Raw genomic sequence first — 9,644 nt, 5'->3', positions numbered from 1 at the left:
TGTGCATTGCTTTTCTTTCTTTGTTTGTTTTTCATACTACTGCTCATTCATACAATTTATATTTTCTTGAATTCACAGCCATTAATAAAACACAAGCTTTGTGCCCTCATCTATCACACTAAAACATCCATCTCAGTGCATGCAAAATGCAACTAGAAATGTTACAGACAGAGAATTGATGAATTAATTCTTGTTTAATAAAATGTCCTGGTTTCAGTTCTGACAGAGTTTATTTTCTTAATAGTGTCTGATATGATTATTGGTTTTGGTTGTAAGAGACAAACAAATATTGGTAGCACAGTGATGTTTCAGTATTGCAGAGCAGTGCTGAACAGAGACAAGGATGTTTCAGCTTATGCTGTCCTGCCAGCGAGGAGCTCGGTGTGCATAAGAATCTAGGAGGGGACAGAACCAGTACAGCTGTCCTAAACTGTCCAGAGGGATGTCCCATGCTGTGCAATATCATGTGAAAATTGTAAAGTTGGAGAGCTGATTTCAGGGCATGCTACTGCTCAGGAACTCATTTGACATTAGTTATCAAGTAGTAAGTAGCCAAACTGTACATCACTTGTTTTGTACATACATACATATATGTAATAATTACTATTGCCTGTCTCTTTTGTTTGTTTGTTTTTGCCCTAGTAAACAGTTTTTAGCTCAACCCTTGAGTTCTACTTTTTATTTTGATTTTTTGCACCACTCCAGTGAGAGAGTTAGGAGTGAGTGGATATCAATGTGGCACTGAGCTGCCTGTCATAAGAAAAAACTGAAAAATTAGGAAGTCATTTATTTTCTGTTTTAAAGTTTCTGGCACTATGAAGACATCTATGTTAAACAGCAAAGTTGACCCTTCAGTTTAAGTGACTGAATAATTACAGCTTCCATGGTCTCAGTGTCTGATGAGAAGCTCTCCTCTTCTTCCTACATATCCATAGAGTAGCAGTGACTCATTCCCCAGGCACTTTGCTGGATTTATTGCTCAGTTATAAAATTTTCAGGTCCGGAACAGGGAAGCATGGTGAAGGTGAAGGTAGCAGATAGCAGTTTTAAGATCTCCTGTACTTTTTTTTTTTTAAATATGTAGGTATTTTTGATGTGCTATAGCTTGCCACACCTTACCACATCCCTGAGCTAGTAAAATAAGCTGCCCAGAGTTGAGATCGGTTTGGATTTTCCAGTGTTCTGTACTTTAGCTGTGATGGAACAGCATGTATGCTCTCCTTCTCTCCCTGATTAAGGACTATACGCTCCTTACAGGAATTCTGGACAGTTTACTCATTGTGCCGTATGTAATTTAATCGTAGAGATTTATCTCTTGGTCAACATTACATTGCCTGACAGAGAAGTGAAAGCATTAAAATTTTGAGAAGTCAGATAATAAAATAAAGAACACTTCTCTGTCCTATGTGTATGAATCCATCAGGCAACACTTTTGTCATTTCAGAATTCATTTCAAGCTGTTTATTAAATCTTTATTTGCTGTCTTGCCTAGAAGCAGGTACTAATCTCCTTATGAGTTCAGAGAAAATCAAGGAGGATATTTTTAAATGAATATAAGTTTTTGGTGCCTAAGGACACATGAAGAGTCAAAGTCTTACAGAATTTGGGAACTTGTTACGGAATTTACATCTAGCTTATCAGGAAAGACACATGCACTTGTGAATTAATTTTCTTTATACATAGGTTACTCTGACAGTAATGCCTCCTCTGTATTTCCATGGAAAATACAACAGCCACAAACACAGTAACACTGTTTCAGTGGTCATCACCATTAGCTGTGCATTTTTGCCAGCCATGAAAAAGAACCTAAATGCCACAGTCACAAAAATCTACACCAGCAGAGTTGACTCACTATTGCCACCTCTGAAACATAACACCCAGAGCCTCAGTCTGCATGCATCCACTGTTTGATCCCTAGAAACGTTCAGCAAGCATCAATGAATGTCAGTGGGTGCCAGTTTTTCCACGTGGAAGAATTCAGTGACAGATATTGGCTTCATCCGCACTTCCATGTCAGACTGCCCCTCTGCTGCTGCCATCTGTCACACATTAACAGCATATAGTGGGATACTGGTAGGAAGGTTCAGCCTCTACTGCTGTACCAAAACATCCCAACGTCATAAAATAGGAGGCATTACCTTGAGAACAGTCCTCTTACTTTGTAAAGAGATCTGCATTTTCTAGAAGATGGTCCCCTTGGCTTCATTTTTCTCTCAGGGTTGCCTGAATTTCATTTTACAGAGAGAAATTCCATCAGTAGCATTGTATTTTCACATCTGCATATATTATTTTACTATGAAGAAATTCTAGAAAATTCTTACAGAAATGTTTTTTCATATCCAATGTTTGGTAGCTTGTTTTCTTTTCCTCTTACTTTTGTTTTCACAGTTTTGTTGATTCTATGTTACCTCTGATAACTTCAGTATTCTACTGCTATAATGATTTTTACAGAAAACTCGTGGCCACGATTTTCCTATGGCAAAGTAAAACATAATCTTGTCTCAGAAAAAATACAGAAAATGACAGTTCTACATGACAACCATTGATAGTTCACACAGTAAGGATCACTAACTTTTTCTTTTTTTTTTTTTTTCTGTAAGGAATAAAGGCAGGGATTTGCCTTTGTCAGTTAAGAGACTTCCTTTTTAATGTCCCTGGAAGCATAATTGGACTAAATGTGTCACATGATGGGAAATGTTGGGAGACATGTTGGGGACAGTGCTGGACTGTTACATGCTGATTTTTATTTTGCATCAGTCCTTTATCCACACAATTAAAAAAAAAAAAAAGAAAGAAAGAAAGAAAGAAAAAAAAGAAGAAAAATGGCATGAATTTTGATTTCTGCCTGATTTCTTATTTAAAGGCTATCATTAACTGGTGTCTTACAAAACACACTGTATTTTTTTCTGCTCTAAATTTAATTACTCTTTTCCTGAGTTAACCACAGTAAACAGTTAATGGAATAAATACTGCAATAACAGTTTTATGATGCAGAATTAATTTGTCTGTAGTGTCCCCATAAACTTTAACTCGACTCTGTTCCCAATGAATACATGAAGAAGACACAGCATAAACGGACTGTCCATTATATTTTATATCCTTTTAGAAACATAACACTTTAAAAACTATTTATGACTCTTTGGTGTTTGATTAAATTTATGCAAGCAAAATTTTTATTCCCAGTACTATTTTACATTCTCTTTCAGTACTTCGTATTTCCCCATCTAGATTTTAGGAGAAATGTTAGTGTCTGACTTAACATTTTTAACTTAACTGATAAGTGCTTCACACTCATTCACTTTAGTTAAGGATTCCAATATTAAGCACATTGATGGATCTGAAAGAAATCAATCCCTTTGAAGAGAAAGTCCTGAAGCAAGCAGACTTCCTTCTTTTTCAATAGCAAGGAGCTGAGATCTTTGAAGATCAAGAAGAATGGGAGATGGAAATGTGGTACGCCTGAACACAGTCAGCCTGAAAGTGAGACTGTGTGTGCAAAGCTGGCAAACAGCCTTTTGAGCTTGGTTTATATTTATGTGAAAAAGTGTCTTCCTTGTTGCAGAGAGAAGAAAATACTTAATGCAGTCCTCAATGCAAGTAAAAGTCAAGTGCTGCTCTTTCCCAAGTTTGTCCAAAGGCATAATGACTTCTTTTGCTGTGAGGTGAACAAAAATCGAAAACAAAACAAAACAAAACAACAAAAATCATTCCAAATAAAGAAGTTTAAAGAAGTTCTTTTTAGAGGTTTCTCATTTGCTCTGATTGACTCTGGGTGATTTCCTAAGGGATGGATGTGCAGCTGTGTACTTGCATACTGCTAATGAAAAAAACACATGAAAAAAAATTAGTCTTTTCTGCTATCTACCTCAGGATTCACTGAGGTAACTACATCCTTGCAAGCCTTTTTACAGAATCCAAGCAAGATATATTCATACACAACACACCTCACTTTCCTGTGCTGCTTTTCTTTTTCTTTTCTTTTTCTGATGTACCTCTACATTCCAACTGCACTGATCAAAAAGCTTAAGGAAAATTCAGAAACATTGGTAACCTGCTTTTCTTCCAGTTACTTAAGAGATGAAATTCAGAACAAGCTGCTTCATCATTTTCCCAGGGGTGAAGATGAGGTTTCCTGGCTTGTAGTTTCATGACTCCTCCTTCTTGCTTGTGCCTTTGATTATGGGGCTACAGTCAGCTATCTGCAGAAGGCCTCATCAACTTTCTCATCCTGATCAGGCAGCCTGTATCAAACATCTGTAAGAGTGTCACCCGTACTGGCCTGCTAGCATATTCTCACCCACAGTCTATCCACTCTTTCATCATTTTTCTGTGGAGCTCAATACATTCCAGGTGTTCTCTCATATAAAAAAGCAACCCCACAACCCTGTCTAGCTGGTCTGTCTTCCCTACAAAGTATACAGACATCCATGACAACACTGAAGTCATGCAAACTGTCCGACCATGTCTCCAGGATCGCAATGAGATCATAGCCCTGCAACTGCACATAGATCTCTAACTCTTCCTGTTTATTCCCCATGCTGTCTGCTCTGATATCCAGGCATGTCAGACAAGAAAAGGCAGTAGGATTCCCTGGAGGGATGAAAGAGGATCAGCCATAGCTATACTCACCCTTGAGGTGGTCAGCTTTCTGGCTTGTGTCACGGGTGGCAGATAAGGAACTTTTCTCACTCTTATAGTTGGCCTGATTTCTTCCTCAGTCTAACATTCCCAATCTAACTGCACCCATATGCTAAGGATCCATCTGTGCTATTCAGTTCCCGTGGCCAGGAGTACATGCAGCATGGTCCCTGACTGAAAGAGAATGTCCAGTGACATTTATTGGACTTCATCCACTAGAATAGTCTGGATGCAAGCATGGGGATAATCCAACTGTGCTCAGAGTCCTGAGAAAATGCAGGGCAATATTTCAGGTGACTTGGAACAAAACTGCACTGGTGATGTCTTCATAGACATGCATTTCTATGTGTTGTCCAACTTACCAGTGTAGGCAAACCCATGGGGACCAGGGCATAGATACTTGCAAAAGCCCATCCTAAACCACATATACTTGCTCAGACAAACTGTTGCTTTTGGATCTTCATGGCTTTGCACCTTTTTGTAGCCAGGAGAAATGAAGGAAAGGTTAAAAATGCTTTTAATTATTTATATATAGCAGACTAAATCAGAAAGGAAAAAAGAAAAAAAAAAAAAAAAGAAAAAATCTATTTCTTCTGTCAAAATATATCAATCTTGGTAAAGATGTAACTATACAGAATAACTAAAGGATGATACTTTCTTTTCACCTCTTACTATATGTTTATTTCAGTAAAAACATCAACTGGAATTGGTGAATGCTTGAGATAGCCTCTTAAGTAAAAGGACAATGGCATTAAGAAGAACCAAAGCTAATGAAAGAAACACCTGTTCTTATTCATTCCAAATAACGTGCTCGTGTCTGCACATGCAGTATTGTAAATACCATAGCTGGATTATAAATAATACATTAATAAAATAAATGTTTTCAAAGGGTTGCCTAATAAGGATTAATTGGATTTTTGTAAATATTTCTGTTTCATGTATAGCTTGGAATGATCTGGGGGAAAAAACTTCATTTTCCAGTATTTCTGTTTATTTTTCACTTCACATTAAGAAATTGTATCTGTCAAGCAGAATCTTGATGAAAAGACAAAGAATAATCAAGAGATGTAAAGTTGAAATTAAAGAGGAAGGGAATTTTAATTAAACATTTAAATGATGTTTGTTAGCATTTCTGGAGCATCTGTACTAGAAGAATTTTTGATTGAATTTATGCAGTAGGGATGAGCATCTCCATCCTTCAATTTGATATGCAAAAGTACATGTGTCCCCATCAAATTAGAACAAGGTGAAACACATCTCCAGTAAATTACTAGAAGAAAAAAGATTTACAAATAAACAAACAAAAAAATAGAAAATAGAAAATGAATTTCTTTACCCCTATCCCACATCGCAATGATCACATGCAGAACACTTACAGGTGTTCTCCAGAAACTGGAAACATAAAATTTCATGGAGATAGCTAAAAGTAAACCATTTAGAGTATTTTGAAGTACATACAAAGTACTTTCAGAACTGCTCTGGTTTTCAAGAGAACATATTTCCAAACTTACAAGATTAAATCTTGGAACTTTTTATTTTATGAATAATATTTTGACAGGTAACTCCTGTGACTGAAGTAGAGTTGCTTAAGTAAATCTATGTGCATATATGAGCATTCACAGACATAGTTATCCAGACCATTTTATGAATATCTTCTTATAGATTAGGCTACAAAAATGTATCTAATGGTTCTCAGAAACCTTTCATGGTAAGAACAATAAATCCATTCAGTTGGTTTTGGCTATAAAAGTCATAATGTAAGAGGATAGAAAAACTGAACTTGCTTTTTCTTTTTTCATTGCTTACTACTGAACTGTTAAACATACAAAACTAGTTTGGCTTTCTTTAGTAATATTTTCTGTGGTTTTTCTCCAGATGTTACTTCAACCTTCAAGAATGTAGTTGACATACTTCAATAAGTATTTATCTTTTCCAATAGTTCACCTATCTATCTGAATAATTAGGAAATTATTTATGCCATTAATATTACATGGAGGCCACTCAATGTTGTTAGAAGAATGAGAACTAACTACATAAGTACAATAGTCCAGACTGGAAAATCATACCTCTGTAAATCTTTCTGTTGATTTCAGTTGCTCACAGGGGGAAAGAAAGGGCAACCTGCAGCCAAATGCCTAAACCATATGATGTGAGAGCCAGTTTTAGCTTGTGGTCCTTTGTGGGTTTGGACTGCTGCAGTTGTACTCTGTGAAAGACAACATCACTTAATATGAGTTAGCTGAGTCCATCATGTAGGAATGGCATGAATTTTCAGGCATCAAAATACATGAAATAGGAATGATACAACCTCCCTATTTAATGAGCTGAGTGAGAAAAAAACAAAACAAAACAAACAAACAACAAAACAAACCAAAAAAAAAGCTTTAAATTTTTTTAATTTTAATTTTTGGGTTGTCCTATCTGGATCTGGGAACTGGAGCTGATGATCCTTGTTGGTTCCTTTCAACTTTAAGACATTATGATTCTTTAGCTTATGTTTTTTGGAGCGTATTGCAGTGAAACTTAAAATCGAGGGGTAAGCATGAAGTGAATGCTGAAATTGTAATAGCAAAAGAATCAGACATAAGATAATTTCTATAATACAGTTTGCACAACGAATGGGGAGGATACAGCTTCATATCTTGCACGTGGGATAGAATCATAAGATCATTCATTTTGGAAAAGATTTGGATTTGGAAAAGATTTGGATCATCAAGTGCAACTATCTGACTGACCTACTGAGTCCAATTACTAAATCATGTCCTTTAGTGCTACAGAGTATATCACAAAGTTCAGATGAAATAGTACAATTCAGAGTTACCCCGATCAGGATATGAATAGCTGTTTCGTTTCTTAAAGGCTCACATAAGATTTAAAAGAACAGATAGGAACACTTTTTCAACTTGTTTAGGAGAGTACTCTATTTTAAGTAATTTAATTTTGCTTGTTTTCCCATCAGATCTACTGTGTTTATTTTTCCTGGGAAAGAGCTCAAAACAACTCTAAACTTTTAGCCATGCTGTTAGTCAGATATCAGCTGCATAGATAACACAATTTTAAAAATTCATCGGGAAGACTGAATCTACTCTGTGTCATTGTCTCTCTGTTTTCTCTTGTTTATACCAATGTCAGAAAGAGCAAAATTAAACCCTCTCAGGAAATTTGATTTTCACTTGAGAAAATAAGAGCATTTGTAAGCTCTAACATGATGTCAGCAAAAAAGAAAACTAAATATAAAACTAAAAATATCAACAATTTTCATTGCAACATGAAGAATCAGAAAAGAATGTCTTACTGTCAGATATTTTTGTAATTCTTTTCTACATTAAGGACCAAATTCACTAAAACTATTGCAGCTTATATGACATTATTAGAAGTGCACCACTTCAACAATGAATGAAATGGATATTCACTATCTATTTGATTTTCTAAGAAGCATTAATTTTGCTGTCAAATGAATAAATTTTCATGTTTTCTTAAGAATTCTAAAAGATTTTAATCTAGGTTGAAGTTGCTACGTAAATACATCTTGACTACAATAGGAACACCACATTTTTTATTTTTTTTTTTAACTTCCTAAAATAACTAAAACTGGTGTATTTATTCAAGATACATGGATCTCCATAAAATATCATTTCTATGTGAAATCTCACACTGCATTTGCGGAATTTGTTTGTTTTAGCTGAGTATTAAAAAAATAAAACAAGCAAAAACAACACAGGAAAATTATCAAGTGAGGGAAATAAATCAGTTTAAACACCTTAATTGGGTTCTACAGAATCAGGAACATCCTATACAGAAATACATAGTAAAGCAGCACACATGTTCTTATAAAGTCCTCAATGCACAGCACAGAATAAGGAGCATAGTTCTCGAAGCCTTTACCAATGCAAAATTTCCATCCATAAAATTTTACTTTTAAAAGAGACATGCAAACTCTCTCATTTGTAGATTCACCTCAAGTAAGATTCCCAATTACATATATTCATATATTCACTAATGCATTTGTAGAGAAAAAGAAAAAAAGAAAAAAAAAAAAAAAAAAAGAAAGAAAAGAGAAAGTTCCAGAAATTACTCAGTATAACAAGTTTTTGTTTGAAAGCACTAGCTCATGCAGACTGAAATGTTATATGCAGGAACATTTTGATTATACAAAGACATGTACATTATATGCAGACACAAAGCCGTTCCAGAAAACAGCCTTACCTGCCTGACAGCTCTGAAAAATTATCTTAGATAGAACTGGATTCAGTGCTGCTTGCTGGGTCAGAAGGCTTGATTCACATTTCCTGCCAGCTGAACATTCAAATCACCAAGCTATAGGATTTTCTGTAATAAGATGCTTTCAATTTCTAGTTGATAGCTTCACTTCATACCCTGTTAGATATATTTGAAAAAATAAATTTATATTCAGATAAATATCATATTCAAATAGCTTGAAATATCATTTATTTCATATTATAAAGCATACGCTGGAAGTGGCTGGAAAGCTAGGGGCGAAACATTTACTCTTCACTTCAAGTTAGCTTCAAAGACCAGTATACGAGTCCTGTATTCTCACCAAGATAGCCAGGGACCTTGGACTCTGTTCAGTAGCTGCTTATTTCATGACTGAAATTCAGAAAAGAGGACTATCTCAATTTAAATCTGTTTGATGAGCAGTTTCCCCAGCTGCTCTTTTTTTATTTTTATACTTCACAATCAAAATGACACAAAAATAATTTAATTTTAGGAAATAATAAGAAAAAAGCTTCCCATCATATCTATCATACTTCAAAACACTTGATATTTCTCTGTCAGAAGATACTGACCCGATTTTTTTAATGTTCCCTTGAGATTCTGTCTTATTTTCATAAATACGATTGTCTGAGTAAGTATGGAATAAGTACGTCTTCAGTATGACAATGACTTATTATCCATGTTTTTATTTTTATTTTTTGAATATTTTCTTTCATACTAGTTTCTAATTCTGAAATCGTTTTTTGATATTATTTTTTTAACCAGCA

The 9,644-nt window shown here is 35.0% G+C and overlaps 1 long non-coding RNA gene across 3 annotated transcripts; it reads right to left on the bottom strand.

The window, feature by feature from the left end:
* Nucleotides 1-3,075: 3,075 nt before the first annotated feature.
* On the bottom strand, nucleotides 3,076-9,014 carry LOC107306387. 3 transcript variants are annotated; one of them, XR_004305629.1, is made up of 3 exons: nucleotides 8,845-9,014; nucleotides 6,705-6,844; nucleotides 3,076-5,908 (listed from the first exon to the last, which is right to left on the bottom strand). It is a non-coding gene; the product is annotated as an uncharacterized LOC107306387 (long non-coding RNA). The 3 variants fall into 3 exon arrangements; XR_004305628.1 differs by having other exon boundaries at nucleotides 3,076-5,112; XR_004305627.1 differs by having other exon boundaries at nucleotides 3,076-6,844.
* Nucleotides 9,015-9,644: the final 630 nt, after the last annotated feature.

Source organism: Coturnix japonica, chromosome Z, assembly GCF_001577835.2.
Source record: "Coturnix japonica isolate 7356 chromosome Z, Coturnix japonica 2.1, whole genome shotgun sequence".
Classification (NCBI taxonomy): Eukaryota; Metazoa; Chordata; class Aves; order Galliformes; family Phasianidae; genus Coturnix; species Coturnix japonica.
Note: the sequence above shows the minus strand (reverse complement) of the source record. Positions and strands in the feature narration are given on the sequence as shown.